At 35.7% G+C, this 18005-nt stretch overlaps 2 pseudogenes; one reads left to right on the top strand and one right to left on the bottom strand.

The window, feature by feature from the left end:
* Positions 1 to 3773, bottom strand: part of LOC121321103 — a 41972-nt pseudogene extending 38199 nt beyond the window's left edge.
* A 1174-nt stretch (positions 3774 to 4947) lies between these two features.
* Positions 4948 to 17188, top strand: LOC121320944 (annotated as a pseudogene).
* Positions 17189 to 18005: the final 817 nt, after the last annotated feature.

An 18005-nucleotide genomic window follows, 5' to 3' on the forward strand; every position in this document is an offset into this window, starting at 1 on the left:
CCTTAGCTTTAGTCTTTACTTTTGGGGATTTAAAAAACACTTCAAATGAGACCATGTTGTGGTCTGAGTTTGCCAGTGGTTCTCTGACCTCTGTTTTAGTTATTCTATCTTCGTTATTTGAAAAGACTAAATCAAGGCATGCCTCCCCTCTAGTGGGTGCCTTCACAAATTGTGTTAGGAAGCAGTCATTTGTCATTTCCACCATTTCTATTTCATCCTTCGCGCTACCCACCGGGTTTTCCCATTTTATCTGGGGGAAGTTGAAATCCCCCATTAGTATGGCTTCTCCTTTGCTACACACATTTCTAATGTCATTGTATAACAGATTATTGTGCTCACCGTCTGAATCTGGCGGTCTATAGCATGCTCCTATTATTATGCCTTTTGAATTTTTGTCTGTTATTCTGACCCATATTGATTCGGTTTTATTTTCTTTGTCCAGGTTTAACACCTGGGCTTCAAGACTGTTTCTTATGTATAGCGCTACCCCTCCTCCTCTTCTGTCCTGCCTGTCTTTCCTATACAGTGTATACCCACAAATATTATATTCGTCCCCATCACTCTCAGATAACCACGTTTCTGTAACACTTATCACATCATAGTTACCTGTTAGTGCAGTAGCTTCAAGTTCTAGAATTTTGTTTCTGATACTTCTAGCATTTAGATAAATACATTTAATGGTTGTCTTACCTGAGTTGTTGTTCTTGTCAACCCAAAATGTTATAGGAACATTTAAAAGAGAATTGCAAATTGTGGCGAAATGTTAAAAAAATGCCTAGACACACAAAAACCCCAGAAGAATCTTTCATTTTTAGGGCAAAAGTGATCTAATTTTTAATGTTACACTGTTCTCTTTACAATCTGCAATTATATTACTCTCCCATTTGTCCAATTCACAGCTGAAAGAGTAAGCAGTGGGGTTCGGAAAAATATAGCGTTACACGTCCCCACATGTTGCTACAACTGTTTAAATAAAGTACATGTCACTTTTCTTTTCATTGTTAACATCCTGACAACTTTTTATAACTATAAAGTCTGTTTCAAAGCTCTTTTCACAATGTCTGCTCTAGTGCACTGGGGTTTGAGATCTGTCCTCTAAATCACTGCATAGAGCAAAAAATAAAAAACATCATGTGTTCTGGCTTTTCTGTTCCGCACCGCATCATGGATTGTTACTGCTGTGTTACCTGTTTGACAATGTGGACAACAATCCTTACACTATCAGTGCACTAGAGAAGACATTTTGAAATTTTGACATGTAGGTTATTTAAACAGTTGTAGCAACAGGTGGGGACATGTAACGCTACATTTTTTAGAACCCCGCTACTATGTTTCCTCTTGGCTTTTGTCAATTATATATGATATTCTGTCGCCACCTAGTGTCCTTTGTAGGATCTGCAGTTAAAGAACTAAATGTGATGGAAAAACAACAGCAACAATAAAAGTTTCTATAATAATATGCATTTAATAAATATATTATAAAACATATATATATATATATATATATATATATATATATATATATATATAATACATAATATATATAATATATATATATATATATATATATATATATATATATATATATATATATATACACACACACACACACACACACACACACACACACAGCTCTGGAAAAAATTAAGAGACCACTGCAAAATTATCAGTTTCTCTGGTTTTACTATTTATAGGTATGTGTTTGGGTAAAATGAACATTTTTGTTTTATTCTATAAAACTACTGACAACATTTCTCCCAAATTCCAAATAAAAATATTGTCATTTAGAGCATTTTTTGGCAGAAAATGACAGCTGTTGTCAGACCTCGAATAACGCAAAGAAAATAAGTTCATTTTAATTTTTAAACAACACAATACTAATGTTTTAACTTAGGAAGAGTTCAGAAATCAATATTTGGTGGAATAACCCTGATTTTCAATCACAGCTTTCATGCATCTTGGCATGCTCTCCACCAGTCTTTCACATTGATGTTGAGTGACTTTATGCCACTCCTGGCGCAAAAATTTAAGCAGCTCAGCTTTGTTTGATGGCTTTGACCATCCATCTTCCTCTTGATCACATTCCAGAGGTTTTCAATGGGGTTCAGGTCTGGAGATTGCATTGCATCAGCATTGTCCTGCTGGAAAAACCAATCCTCAGAGTTGGGGAACATTGTCAGAGCAGAAGGAAGCAAATTTTCTTCCAGGACAACCTTGTACTTGGCTTGATTCATGCGTCCTTCACAAAGACAAATCTGCCCGATTCCAGCCTTGCTGAAACACCCCCAGATGAGTCCAATTTTTAGCTTTGCCCAACACCTGGTCGTTTAATGGTTAGACGGAGACCTGGAGAGGCCTACAAGCCACAGTGTCTCGCACCCACTGTGAAATGTGGTGGAGGATCGGTGATGATCTGGGGGTGCTTCAGCAAGGCTGGAATCGGGCAGCTTTGGCATGAATCAAGCCAAGTACAAGGTTGTCCTGGAAGAAAACTTGCTTCCTTCTGCTCTGACAATGTTCCCCAACTCTGAGGATTGGTTTTTCCAGCAGGACAATGCTCCATGCCACACAGCCAGGTCAATCAAGGTGTGGATGGAGGACCACCAGATCAAGACCCTGTCATGGCCAGCCCAATCTCCAGACCTGAACTCCATTGAAAACCTCTGGAATGTGATCAAGAGGAAGATGGATGGTCACAAGCCATCAAACAAAGCCGAGCTGCTTGAATTTTTGCTCCAGGAGTGCATAGTCACCCAACATCAATGTGAAAGACTGGTGGAGAGCATGCCAAGACGCATGAAAGCTGTGATTGAAAATCAGGGTTATTCCACCAAATATTGATTTCTGAACTCTTCCTAAGTTAAAAATTAGTATTGTGTTGTTTAAAAATGAATATGAACTTATTTTCTTTGCATTATTCGAGGTCTGACAACACTGCATCTTTTTTGTTATTTTAACTAGTTGTCATTTTCTGCAAATAAATGTTCTAAATGGAATTGGGAGAAATCAGTATTTTATAGAACAAAATAAAAATGTTCATTTTACCTAAACACATACCTATAAATAGTAAAACCAGAGAAACCGATAATTTTGCAGTGTTCTCAATTTTTTCCAGAGATGTGTGTGTATATATATATATATATATATATATATATATATATATATATATATATATATATATATATATATATATATATATATAGACACACACACACACTACACATCAGTATGTCAAGATGGCACAGGGCAACTGAATATGCAAAGTACAGTACACGGCACAAATATAACTAATACTCACAGTGACATATTCTGGAATTGAGAGCTGGTCTTCTGGAAGCTCTTTCAGTTCTAAGTATTTGTCCTCGTGAGTTCCAAGTCACGCAAACTACGACGGATATCTCTTGCTTTTTCTCGAAGTTGATGATTCATCTCTTCCAGCTGCTTCTGTCTCAACAAAATAGTGTCCATTTCCTGCTTCCTTAATGCCTGTTGTTTTCTGTAGAAAAGGCCAATTAAGTTAATTGTGACTAAGCATTCATTTAATGCTGAACAGCAGTACAAAAAATACATACAATCTGGGATAAACTTATGTACACAAGGCAAAGACTTTGATACTCTGATAGAGTTGGAGATCTGGACCTCATGTAAATGTATTGGCAGACCTGGTTTCCTCTTGCTCAAGTTTGAGTTGATTATCTAGCCGTAGTGCATGCAGCTGTCAGAGCATTGTTCAATTTCTCCTCCAGCTCCTCTATCTACGAGAAGTAATCCAAAAATCAGACCTCAAAATTACCAGTACTTCAAAGCCTTAATTATTGGTTTACATGTAAAGTCTATGTAAGAATGGAGTTTGTCCAGACACTGATACGGTGGACAACCGCGTGTTTTCTTGCCTTGATTTTAAGAAGCATGTCCTTCTAGAGCAGGGGTGGCCAACCCTGGTCCTGAAGAGCGACAATCGATAAGCAACCCTTAATCATCAATTTTTGAACAATTAAATGTGGACTAGTTAAGCAGTATTTGTTTTCAATTGAAGTAGTAAGTTGTTCAATTTAGTCATTTAGATATAATTTGGAACAAAAACCTTAACACCCTGCAGCTCCCATGGACCAGCGCTGAACACTCCTGATTTAAGTGAACTTGACCAACAGCTTACATTCTTCAGAAAAATGATGATTTAAGGGTCACCTGTAAAACCTGCTGGATTGTGTCTCTCCAGGACCAAGGTTGACTACCCCTGTTCTACAGGATACAGCAACTGCACAACTGGGTTTAGATAATTATCTACTCAGTAATGGATCTAAAGCTAAATTCTGAGGACACTCTCTAAAGCCTCATTGCTGTTATTTACTCCCAAGGGTAGCTCCTCTGATATGAATATTACATAATGCAGTCATCTCCTAAACTGTATACACCTGTATTCTTTCCCAGTACATTAAAGACAATAAAACTATTTATATAAGGAAAGTACAGGAAGTGTAACTAACCTCAAAACCCAGTAACTCTACAGTGAGGTGCTGTTGTTCTTTCGGCGTTCATCTAAGCACAGATGGTCAGGTATACTTTTACCCTGAGTTAAAAGTAATTATCGCCACAAGTATAGCTAAATTCGTTTTATGTAGGCTTTGCATAACTAAGAACAATAAGATTTGTAAAATAAGATTTTGTACCTGTTTTTTGTTGCACTGTGAATGTTGTATGTTAACTTGGTTTACACTGTGACTTCTCTGTTGAATAAACCTGGTTAAATAAAAAAAAAACAGTCTATATTAAAATACAGGAAATTGTCATAGTACTGCCTAAATCCCAAATATTCTGTTCTAACTGTTTTAACAGGTATTGTGTTTTCGTAAATTAGAATTCCTCACAGCACTTATACAATAACAACACATAGAAAACTCTGTGAAGGGTACTGTTAGCCAGCTTCTGACACACGTGTTAGTGCGGATGCCGTGTGATTCTGTTGATATTTTCCGCTGAGGGTGATTTGGTTTTAATATATTTTGTTTATTTTTTCTCCCATAAGAAAAATAAAAATAAAAACATCGCTTAAATCGGTTAAAGTCTAAGACGTTCGTAAAAAAAGAGCGGCTCCGGCGGGGTGATGAAGATTGTCCGTGAGCAGTATCTCCGGGATGATATGTGGTGTGGAAGTGAAGTCTGTGATTCGTGTAAGCAGGATTCTCCCATTCTGCAGCAGGACCTGTGCACAGAAAGTAGCCTTTGTAAATGTCCTCGCTACATACTACCGGGCACAAATGTAGTTTTACATCGGGTACTGAAGCGCCCTGTGATGAATCGCGTAGTTCTCAATGAAATAAATGGATTTGGAACTAGTAAGCAACATATCGCGTACAGCATGCATTTAAACATACCGTTTGAATTTCATGGTCAGTTTGTGTTCTTTTAAAAAGTCTTACTTCGCCACAAAATGTAACCCATTCTACACAGCCGGTGTGACCAGAGCCAGGCTCATCTTCTCACAGCCAATCATAACCAAAAGCACTGCCAAGTTACTTCTCCTATTTATTGAATGGATCTTCAAAGATGAGTTATATTAGCTGTACTAACAGTATGCTGTTTCCCCATATCTCATTTCAGTTTTTACTTAAATTAGTCGTTAATGCATATAATAATAATAATAATAATAATAATAATAATAATAATAATAATAATAATAATGCCCATCAGAAGTAGGTGACCATCGTTTATGATTTACACCCCAACAACCTGTTTTAATTTAAGATTGACGTCCTTGAGGATCCTGCTATCACGAATGTGATCGTCCTGCAGACAGTACTACAAGAAACAAGACACAGGAGCGCTCCTGTGTACAAGAGAATTAAAGACGTCATCCATAATATAGAGGCATTTCTACACGTTCGCCAATGAACACCACAGGTAGGTACTCACGTAGAATAGAGTCTATAACCACAACTAGCGAGGATAGAAATAACAAACACGTTCAGTATATACCCTCCCCCCTCTTATATTCCTCATCTAACTGTGTTTGCCTAAAGAGCTGCATTAGAAACGTTTCACATTGTTGTAACTGTTTAATGAAGACACTGCGGATTGGGAGTGGATGCCAAAAGTTACAACGATAGAGTGCTACTGTACAAGCAGTGGCGGACCGTGCGTGGTGAAATTGTGTTTATTGTGTTTATTTTTTTACATAGAGAAACCTACATTGAACAAGCACAAGGTGAAAGTGCAAACGACCGCAATGATAGGGCGATCTGTGTGGCGGCCAAATGGTGCAGTGAACACCTGGAAAAAACCCAGAAAGAGGAGGGATTCAAAATTATTTTACTTAGGAATGACAAAAAAGAACAAAGAGAAGGCCGAAGGAGCTGGGCTGGTGGCATACACATGTAAGTCCTTGTGCTCTGTGGGTTGGGGTATAAAAAGGCACGTGGTGATGTCACTGGTATAACTGTAGTTACACTTACTAAGCCATTGTTTGTTTTTGTGTTCTGAGGAGAGCCTTGTTTGGATTTATTTTATGATCTTTTGGGGTTTTTTTGTTTGAGCACAAAACGTTTCTATTTTAGGTGAAGAGTACATTCAAAGTTTGATTGCAAATCCTGAACTGGTAGACCGCCTTGCTTCAACACCAGATGATGTGGCCTGTATTTCTATATATATATATATATATATATATATATATATATATATATATATATATATATATATATATATATATATATATATGGGAATGGGAATAAACTGGTGCACCAGTTAAGAGTTTCTTTTTATCCTTATGAACCATTAACTAAGTTCTACTGGACACAGAAGTATGACATCATCCAGTGCATTTGGTGTGATATTCAACCACCATCCACAGCAACAGGATGACCCTACAAAGTTCAGAACACTAAAGTCATGGCTATCCAGGTGCCAACAGATGCTCTAGTTCACAACTCCCATGTGTCTGAAAAGCAGACTTGAACAGTGCACTATGACATGGTGTACCATGATGCCTGATAATGACAACATCCATTTCTGCAAATGGGTTTGAAAACCATTGAGTTTTTAGGATATCTTGTGGTGTAAAATAAGACAACTTGGATCGTTTTAATATGATCGTTGCACATCTAGCATCATAATGATGGTGACCCAGCTGTCACCTGCTGGTATGACATGAAATGACCCATTGCAGTACATTTCAATGTTGATGTTATTTCCAGGTGTTCAGATAAGTTCATATTCTATAAGTACATTTAGGTATTTTGTATGGTAAATGTATTTTGTTTCTTGTATCCCACAGAATGAGATTGAAAGTAGTAAAATAATCTTTCAAGAGCATCTTCCACTGTCAAATCTGCAGCAGGGAATCAAATCTGGAACTTACCTTCAAGGCACCTTCCGATCTAACAGAGACAGTTACCTGGAGGTGACTGTGTGGGTCCATGGAGATACTGAAGAGAATAAAGAGGTGGGTCCTGAACAGAACCGTGAAGCAGCTTTTTTCTTTTATGTTTTTTAAGGAATGTCCTTACAGGACCAAAAGCTTATATACTAATGTAGTAAATCTTAACCTTGAAATCCAAAGATATTTTTTGATGGTTATCACAGGTTCTTGTTTAATAAAGATCCACTTTTTTTTTTTTTTTGAAAGCCTGAATGTAACCTTTAGCTTGACGCTGTAGTTGCTGGAATGGGAGAAGAGTTGCAACAGCTCATTTCAAAGTATCCAGGATCCTGTACGTCAAACAAACACTCAGGTGCAACAATCATCCTTGCGCAGCATACACAATAAACTATGGAAAAAAGAAACATCTTGCAGCAGCAATACTCAACACCCGTAGTTCAGGAATTCATTTTGATCTGCTGTGTTCTTCTTAGGTTCTCATCCAGGGCCTGAAGAATTTAAACAGAGCTGTCCACGAGGATGTGGTTGCAGTGCAGTTACTGCCCAAAGACCAGTGGATGGCACCGTCCTCTGTGGTACTTCAAGATGAAGGGACTGCAGAAGATGATGATGAGGAAGAAGAGGAAAACTCAGTGAGAGCCAATATTTTCTGTTCTCTTTCTTAGTATTTCCGAATAAGGTTCAATATTTCAGTGGCAGTTTTTTTTATTTTTTTTATTGGGAGTATATACTGTAGTGTTACTTGATAAACAAAGTCAGGTATAGAGAATATAACCCAAAAGAGGATAGGAAAGAAAATGTGCTGATTTCAATTGTACTGCATGTATAGAGTTTTTTTTTTCTTTTAAGTTTAAACCAGGGGGTATATTACAGAAGAGTTTCCTATCTTGCTTTCTTATCTTATCTTTCACTGCTAGGATAGGATTTTTCCTAACGTGTCACAGGTAGCTGTAATTTCGTAAGTGCTCTATCCTATCTTAACTTTAGTTAGGAAATCCTATCTCACATTAAATCATACCTGTTTTCAACTGATCAAGTCTGTATCCCGGGACAACAAACTCAGCTTACGCTATATCATCACCAAAGAGAAAAAATAATTGATTGGTTCCTCTTCTCTTCAGAAACCACAACAAACATAAATAATAAAATAAGAATAATTCTATTTCTACTTTTTAAACTTTAATTTTTGTCTTTGGAAATTAATATTCTTAGCTGTTGCTTTCAAAAGTCTAATTTAATCTACTCAGGGCTTCTGCTATACAGAGTACCGATGAGATCATTTGTAAACCGTCACAAATCAGAAACATTACTATTTCCACAACATTACAACTGAGCAGGCTTCTTAATACTAAAAGGGTCCAGGTTTACAAGATTCTTCCATGAGTTTGCATTTTGTACCATTTTTTTTTCAGCAGGTAATAAATCTGGGCGGGGAGGGGGAGCTATGCATTCCCTGATGAGAATCACAGTATCACCAAAATAATAAACATCTTGAAAAGAGTTATAAACTATCATAAAGTAAAAAAAAAAAAGGTAACGCTGCTGAGGCACAAACTCAGAAGATTCATCTTACGGTAGCTACTTAGACTAACCTCTCTGAAAAGCCGAGATATAAGGATATGTGACCGAAGGTAGGCCTGCGGTGTATAATAAAAATAAGCAAAAATAAATCAATACATAGCTGCACAAATAAATGGATACATTTTAACCAGATATTGCTTGCTTCTTGTTTAACAACTGTACTGTAGCCTAAAGCTTGTTAGCATGTGTTTGTAAACCTATGTTGTGTTTCAAAGTGTCTGATGGTGTTTTGGCAGGCAGTATTTTTTAATTAGGCTAGCCTATGTGTAAAAATAAATGTCCCGTAATTACAGAGCTTAGATCTAAGCTCTACTATTACATACTATTACATACTTGTTACATATATTCTTTGTCTCATTTTACTCACAATAAATTAAGAATTGCCATTGCAAGCTATGGATTTTCTTTTTCAAATCTAAAATGGGACAATTGCCACCTTGTCCTAAATGTTAGGAAAAAAACTTAGAAAAGAATGAGTTAGCAACGTTCTGTAATACACTATTTCCTGTCTTGTCTTAAGATAGGAAAATGAGATAGGAATCCTTGTTCTGTAATATGAATTCTCCTAAATTGCATTTACGACGTCTTGTCTCTAAGATAAGATAGGATTGTCCAGTTAGGATGTTTCTGTAGTATGCCCCCTGGTCTGTAACTACTGTTTGAGATAGCTGATAATCAGTTTCTCATATAACGACATTACAAACAGAATAACAGCCACAAAGAGATGGGTATTGAATGCTGTCTGTTCCTGGTTTTTTGAACTGTACGTGAATAGCAATAGTGTATGGGGAAAATCAGTGTTGTAACTCAATTTATTTTATTTTTTTTATCAAATTAGTTATTTTTAATTTAGTTGAAATTAGTTAATTTTAATTTAATGAGTAGTTAAATGTAGGAATCATTGTCAGTTCCAATCTTTCTTTATTTCACATTCAAAGCAACAAAGTAGGTGGAGTAATGCATGCTTTCTATCTACAGCTTAAGAGTGTAGTGCATGAGAGTATGCTGAAGCCTACTGGAAAAGTAGTGGGCATTATCAAGCGGAACTGGAGACCTTACTGTGGAATGCTTTCAAAGTCACAAATTAAAGAGGTAGGATGGAGGGAGTTTTTTCATAGATTTTCACTAGTGCCTATTATCTGTTTTCTGTTTCCATGCTGTTTGTTTAAAAATGAGCCATTGGAATCTTGCAATCTTTGTAATAGAGCTTGCCATTGGTCTATAGCACTGATACAGGTATTTCTCTTTTATGCAGGGAGAAATTGGTTTAAACATTTATAGTAAAAACATGAGCATTCATTTTAATAAATGACCAATTCTGTTATTATTATTAGTATTATTATTATTATTATGACCATTTTTAAAACAAAAAATAGCCAGATAAATGGTACTGAACTCGACCCTTGCAATCAATGTGAATTCATAACTGAAATTACTTTATTTCTTACAGGCAAGAAAGCACTTGTTTACTCCTATGGATCACAGGATTCCTAGAATCCGAATAGAAACCTGACAAGCATCTACCTTAGAAGGACAGAGGATTATCGTAACAATTGATGGTTGGCCAAAAAATTGTAGATACCCCAATGTAAGTTATTAACTTTGTTGTATAATATAGGGATCTAGTTTATACTATAAAGGCTGTCTAGGCATTGGAGAATGGGGAACAAAATAAGAAGTAAACTAAACAATTAAGTTATTTTTAAATAAAAAAAATAAAATGTCAGACCATTGCAAAAACTGTTATACACACTGATGAAAAGCAAAGAAACTGAGACTGAAGTCCTGCTCCTTGAGCACGATGTCCCTCACCAGCCCTTTTCTCAAGCGGTCCTCAGTTTCCTGCCCAAGATGCCATGGAGAATAACAGAAGAGGTGTCTCAGCTGATCATTACTTTATGATTGCTAGCATGAGGAATTCCATATTAAAATATGCATCAGTGTAGTTCTCAAAGTAATAGTATGTTGTGTGTGTGTGTGTGTGTGTGTGTGTGTGTGTGTGTGTGTATATATATATATATATATATATATATATATATATGTATAAACTAAAAATCTATCATTACAAATCAAACATAAAGTACACCAATATAAAAACAGATATGAGCATGTATCAAATAAGTTACTTATAACAGAAGAAAAGTTTGTTGTAAAACATAGCGAGATGTCTTCCCAACATATTTATATATTTCATTTCCAGGACTTTAAAAGACCTGAGGCATATCGACGTCTGCAGTGTGGATCCTCCTGGTTGCACAGATATCGACGATGCACTGCACTGCAGAGATTTAGAGAATGGAAATCTAGAGGTATGTTTAAAATTAAATATATTGCTTCTACCCTTTCTGTATGTGTTCTTAACACTCATTTCCTAAACTTTGTATATTTGCTAGTATAGTATGCCAAAGGACATGGTTCCTGTTTTTTATTTATAAGATATATATATATATATATATATCTTTTTTTTTTTCAATCTCACACTTTCCTACACTACCCATTTCCCTGTAAAGCACCGCTGCCTAATACACTATTCTGGGGTCTTGTCAATCCAAATCTAGTTTATCTGACCTAACTGATAACGTCTTCGTGAATGAATGTGGTATTTTCTAATCACTAGGTAGGAGTACATATAGCTGATGTCAGCCATTTCATTCGCTCTGGGAATGCCTTGGACCAAGAGGCTGCAAGCAGAGGGACAACGGTGTATCTATGTGAAAAGGTAAGATTGGGGGGGGGGGGGGGGGGGGGGGACGACGACAAACTAAATACAGATTGTTTTTGTAATGGGCTAAATGCTGTAATTTAATTTTTGTTTTACTTATGCTAAAGTAAAATAAATGTTTCTAATTTCTGCAGGTTATGATGCATAGAATTATTTTTTAAATGTATTTTTAATATAGAGGATCGATATGGTTCCTGAACTGCTGAGCTCCAATTTATGTTCACTAAGGTCTAATGTGGAGAGGTAAGCTGATTCTAAAATGTTTCTGTGTTCCGATTGTATCTTTTGCGTGTTGCTACCTGGACGTTTAATGATCAATATATTTGATTCTAGGTTGGCTTTTTCTTGTATATGGGAAATTAACCACGACGCTGAAATTATCAACACCAAGTTTACAAAAAGTGTCATTAATTCAAAGGTACGTGTTCAACGATTTGTTTTTAAAAAGCTGAAAAGGGGATACATTGGCAGACTGTTTAAGAAGATGTCCCCTTTTCTCTGTTACCACAGAAAGTAGATGGACTATATTTAAATTACAAACTGAGTATTTAGCTTTCTACATAAATTATGTGGGGACGTTTTAATTGTAGTATTTATGGTGATTGGGTCCCGAGTATCATAAAGGAAATCATTAATTAAGGAAATTAATTTAATGACTAATGTCGCATCTTGATTTATTCATTTACAAGTTGACCTTTTGTGAGGTCCCTTGTGGGACAAAGGGGTCTGATGCATCTGTCTCTTTGGTGTCATTACCGTTTTCACTTGTACCGGTAGTTACATACAAATCTGTTTTGTGATGTCCTGGGTATTTGATGGAGTGTTTTGAATCAAATGTACCTATTCTTAATTTAGGCATCTCTAACTTATGCTGAAGCCCAAATGAGAATAGGTGACACCAGCATGAATGATGAAATAACAAGGAGTTTACGAGGATTGACCAGACTGGCAAAAATACTAAAGAAGAAAAGGATTGAGATGGGGTAAGAAAATATCATTTTATTCAGGAGTTTTGTCGCCAAGTGCATTGATCTCTTTGGGACAAGAATGAGATGTAACCTTTTTATTCAAATATACTATGGATTTTTTTTAGTCAATCGGTAACCTGATTTGTTAATTGATTATCACATACAATTGAAATAATCGATGCGTTTTTCAAAGAACAAACATTAGGATTTTTATCAGAAGACACAATACTTAAAAACACTTTATTAAAACAAAAATCCAATTAACATCTGAAAAGAATAGACGGAGGTTCTAACTATATGCCCCTTTAAGACTTCAATTATTATTATTTTTTTTACTTACCAGTAAGTAATTTCGATCTGAAATATGCTGTTAATAAACATAACTGTTAACATTGTATGCCAAAAGCATTTACCGTCTACAGGAATTGCAACAAACTGCCAAACATCGCTTCTCCATCCTCCCTTTCATTTACCCCAAAAATGACCCGTCTTCTTGTCAGATTCTTCCATATTTTGAAAATAAAATGAATTGTGTAGCTTTAATTTCAAAATCAGGGAAATGGAAATAAAATATTTTAACTGATGTCACTTGTCGAATGCAAATCCAGAGACTGAAAGTTTGTATCCTAGCACTGTTATAAGCACACAATCAATATTTTAATGCAAACTGGCATTGAGACACTTCAAACTGGGCTCTAATTTGATGCATCTTATAATTGCAGCATCACCTAGATTTTTTTAAGTGATTTTCTTTTAATGTTTTAAGATAGTTAATGATTGATAATGGGGCAGACAAAAACAATCGTTTCAATGATATGCCAGATTGCTTTTAGAGCACTACTTCTTAACTGGATCCGAGTCCTAATGCACATTTTTTGTATTGCATGTATAGGTGAGTTTTCCATGAGTAATGTTGACACTGAGCTCCACCTTCCATTGCAGTGCACTAACCCTCTCCTCCCCTGAATTCCAGTTTCATATAGACAGTGAAACTCATAATCCCATTGATCTACAGACCAAAGAACTGAAGTAGGTTGCTTGTTATCCATTTTATACCTGCACAGACAGTCAGTGGCAGTTGTTGTTGCGGACAGTTTTATCCAAAAATAGTTATAAATTTAATGGTATGCTAATTGAATCAGTCATTTAAAAAAGGACACATCTACAGTTTAAGTTTAAGTTACTGATTCAGTTATGCCCTCTTATATGATTACTATACATTATGAACATAATTATATGTGTGTTAGAATATATCACACAGTAATATAAATTGAATTACACAAAATGTAATTAGAGAGAGATATGACAAATAAAATAATGCATTATTGTAACATGTATACTGATAAGGCGTTGGTGTATATTATAATTATATTTACTGAAATTGTTCTGTGAGCATGTTAGCATGCCTGTTTTATGTCTGGTTCATATTTAGAGAAACCAACTCTATGGTGGAAGAGTTCATGTTGCTGGCAAATATCTGTTGCAAAGATCTATGACGAGTTTGCTGAGTGTGCCCTTCTCAGAAAACATCCAGCCCCGCCTCCATCAAACTGTGACATGCTTGTTAAGGCAGCTAAATCTAAGGCACGTCGTTTTAACAGTTATTGATTAAGAAATGTTGCATAATGTATAAGTGAAGTCTGTGAGCGACGTGAGACAGCTGACTGCAAGAGTCTGGCTGCTCACGAAAAGTGACGAGACAAAGGCAGGGCTGCAGAATGTTGGCGCCCACTCACCCAATGTGTGGCAAAGTATTTGCACGGCTTATTCTTATACCTTGAAACCATTTTATGCAGCTGTCTCTTATTGCAAATCTGGCCTAATATTAGCATGGTATATAATAAAAGATAAGGACAGTCATTTTAGTTTTAGACTATTGCTGTTTTCCTGTAGCCTGCTGTAACCATATTAAACTCTTTGGTTGTTGTGCACCTAATTGATTAGGACCTGGATATCTGGACTGATTCTGCAAAGGCACTTGCAGACTGTCTTGATGCAGCCCAGGTGGTGGGCTTCCCCTACTTTAACACACTGCTGAGAATCCTGGCAACTCGCTGCATGATGCAGGATGTCTACTTATGTTCAGGAATGGACACTGACTTCCACCACTATGGTCTGGCTTCTCCCATCTACACACTTCACTTCCCCAATTAGAAGGTTTGTATCCTTACGGTCCTTTATGGGAGCATGAGAACTTTTATATATGCATTTATGCTGAGTCATCATATCTTAGAAGTTCTTGCAACTTTTAGAGCTGTAAACAGTTTGTAGGTACAGTACTGACATCCAGCATTATTTATTCTAAAATGCATTGATAATATTACATCAACAGATTTTTGCATGTTTATATTTTAGTTTAATTCAAGACCAAACATACTGACTGGTAAGTCTTAAGGAAAATCCTTTAAAATGACAGATATCAGTATTATTGATATTTCAGGTTATTTTTCTTATTGGAACTTTTTACAGAGCCAAGTGCAAAAATAACTGTATGACATTTATAGAGTTTGAAGCTAAACAAAGTATAATAAAAATAAGAATTTGCAGAATGTGTGTGTGTGTGTGTGTGTGTATATATATATATATATATATATATATATATATATCTATATATATCTATATATCTGCCTGTTTTCATACAGGTACTCTGATATAATAGTACATCGATTACTGGCAGTGTCTATTGGAGCAGACATTACCTATCCAGACCTAATGGACAAACACAAGCAAGCAGCTCTGTGCAACAACCTCAATTATGACCATAAGATGTCTCAGTATGCCCAGAGATCATCAGTCACCTTTCACACTCAGGTACTATAAATCAAGGTTGAATATGCTGGAAGTTTTACTTATAACCATCTTATTTAGGCCCTTCATTTTTGGTGCCAATTTGTGCTGTGCACATTACTCTTAGAACAATATACATGTCAGAATGTGTTAGAACGATTGCAGGATATCCACAGATTTTTTTTTTTTAAAGGTAACAAAAACAGTATATTGTTATTTTCTGTATAAAAGTTGTGCAAGGCATGACCAATAGAGTATTGGGAAAATATCATGTAGAAGTCTTATCTGCTAATTTGTTGACTGAATTAGAAGTAAACATTTCACAGCCTGACTAGCCAAAACAAATGTTTATCAGCTGTAAAGAAACTAAAGCCCATCATTTCAAATATTTTAATTGTCACTCTTAATGTTATATATTGTCATCCTTTACCACCAGTGAAAATAACTTGAGTAAACATGACCAAAACAGCGTGGAACTCGGTTAAAGGTCTAAAACTATTTGAAGAGCAGTTGGATTTGAATGTGTGTCAAATTTACAATAAAATAAATGTGGTAATTTGTTAGCGGGCAGTAAGCAAACTGTTTTCACCATGACAGAGTGGTCACTTTATTAAGAGCAACCCTTCAATAAAGTAAACAGGTCAGTCACATAGCAACTAACTTCTGCTCTTATTTCTTGTAGCTGTTCTTCAAAAGCAAAGGAATTGTAAACAAAGAAGGCTTCATTCTATTTGTGAAGAAAAATGCCATAGTAGTTCTCATTCCAAAATCTGGGTTGGAAGGCAGTCTTCTTTGAAAACAGAGACAAACCCAACCCAAGGCTGAGTTTCGAGGAGGTACGTAAAGTGTTTTCTTTCATGAAATGTGGTCTTTTATTGGAGTAAAATGTATTGTATTGTAAAGGAAGGCAGTCTTAGTGTTACTGAATAGGGTTACAATAAAATCTATTACTTACTATTTCTTCGTGCTGTGTTGTAGATATTCCTGCAGTGTGTTTATACTGTATTTGCTGTTAATGCTAAAATGCATAAATACATTTTAATGACCCAAGAGACAAGTGTTTTTCAAAAGAAACAGGAAAACATAAAAATAAGTAATTTCATAGTCTGTCAGATTTATGTAATGTATTTATTAGAAATATGTTGTTCTTTATCATTGCTGCATTTGTACTAAAAGCCTTTCCCCCTTTAGATACCTACATTGACTGTAGAAGACACTGTTTTTCGTGTGTTTGACAAGGAGAAAGTGACCATAAGCTTAGATGCTTCGAATGTTCAGCATCAGAAGATCAGAATGTCCCTTGTGGAGCCTGTGGTAAGATTAAACAATGCATGAGGTGTTAATATCCCAAGCTCATTTGTAACTATTTGTAATTGCAATGGTGTGATTTAGTAGTTTAAAAAGTAAAAATATTGATTTCTGCATACATTTTATGGTTCTAGTCTGATCACTTAACATGCAATCCTTATGATTTTGAATTGTTTCCAAGGATTTTGTGGGATTTCACCATTGCAGCTTGCTACGAGACAAGCTTTCTACGAATTAGGCCAAATCATTTCTCCTGTTTTTTTTCTCCCAGATTCCTGGAGTCAGTGTATCTCCTCAGTCAAATTGCAACAGCGAACCAGATGCTAAGAAACCCAAATTGGAAAGATAAATATGGAGCTAAAGTAACTTAAAGCAGGATTGTTTTTAATTAAAGCTGCCTTTTATCTGTTTTTCTTGAACATATAATGTACAAACTTTTATATGAATATTAAATGTACAGTCTTTTTTCATCACATTGTTACACTGTTGTTAGTTTTTACTTGTACAAAGCAGGTTATTATGCTTTTATCAACTGGTTAGTTTTTGTTTTATATCTGTACTCCAGTTCTTTCAACTACAAGCGTTTAAATTGATATTCTAGCTGTTTTTAATTTATGCAAGTAAAGGTTGCTTCTGTGTAATAGTGGACACAATACGCAGTGTACACAAGCATGTTAAAACCGGTTCTGCATTTTATCATTCATCTTTTTTATTGTTATTTTTCATATACGTATGTAATTGTCTAGCAAAGTTTTCCACTTGGTCAGATATGTTGAGCTCTGAATTAGATGCGATTGAGTGATCTAAAGAAAGCAATTCAACATACATTCCTTCAGATACGTTGTACTTCACTTTTTACATAAAAAAGCTCTGCCCATTCATGGAGTGATGTGGCTATTTTCCCCCTGCCTTCATCAGTGTTCCAGCTATCTTATTCACTGATGAATTTTGCAGATTTTAATATGCAGTTAAATGCTGGGAACGAGAAGAGATTGTTTGGCCCACATAGTGCAGCGACTAAACAAAAAATGTTGCATTTTGATTAAAGCATGAAACTTGGCAGAAATTTTAGCTTGTAGTCAAATAACGGGCAAATATCAGAAATTCCAGAGAATAGCTGCTGTAGCTGGCAGACATATGTTGCGTACAGTTTTTCATACAAATGAAAAACTGCATTTCTCTCAGGTTGAACTGGAGTTGCTTCTTTTTGTTCACCTTTTTTCATATGAAGTAGATTGATAAAACTGTCCAATGTTTACCTTTT

This window comes from Polyodon spathula, chromosome 9 (assembly GCF_017654505.1).
Source record: "Polyodon spathula isolate WHYD16114869_AA chromosome 9, ASM1765450v1, whole genome shotgun sequence".
Lineage (NCBI taxonomy): Eukaryota > Metazoa > Chordata > Actinopteri > Acipenseriformes > Polyodontidae > Polyodon > Polyodon spathula.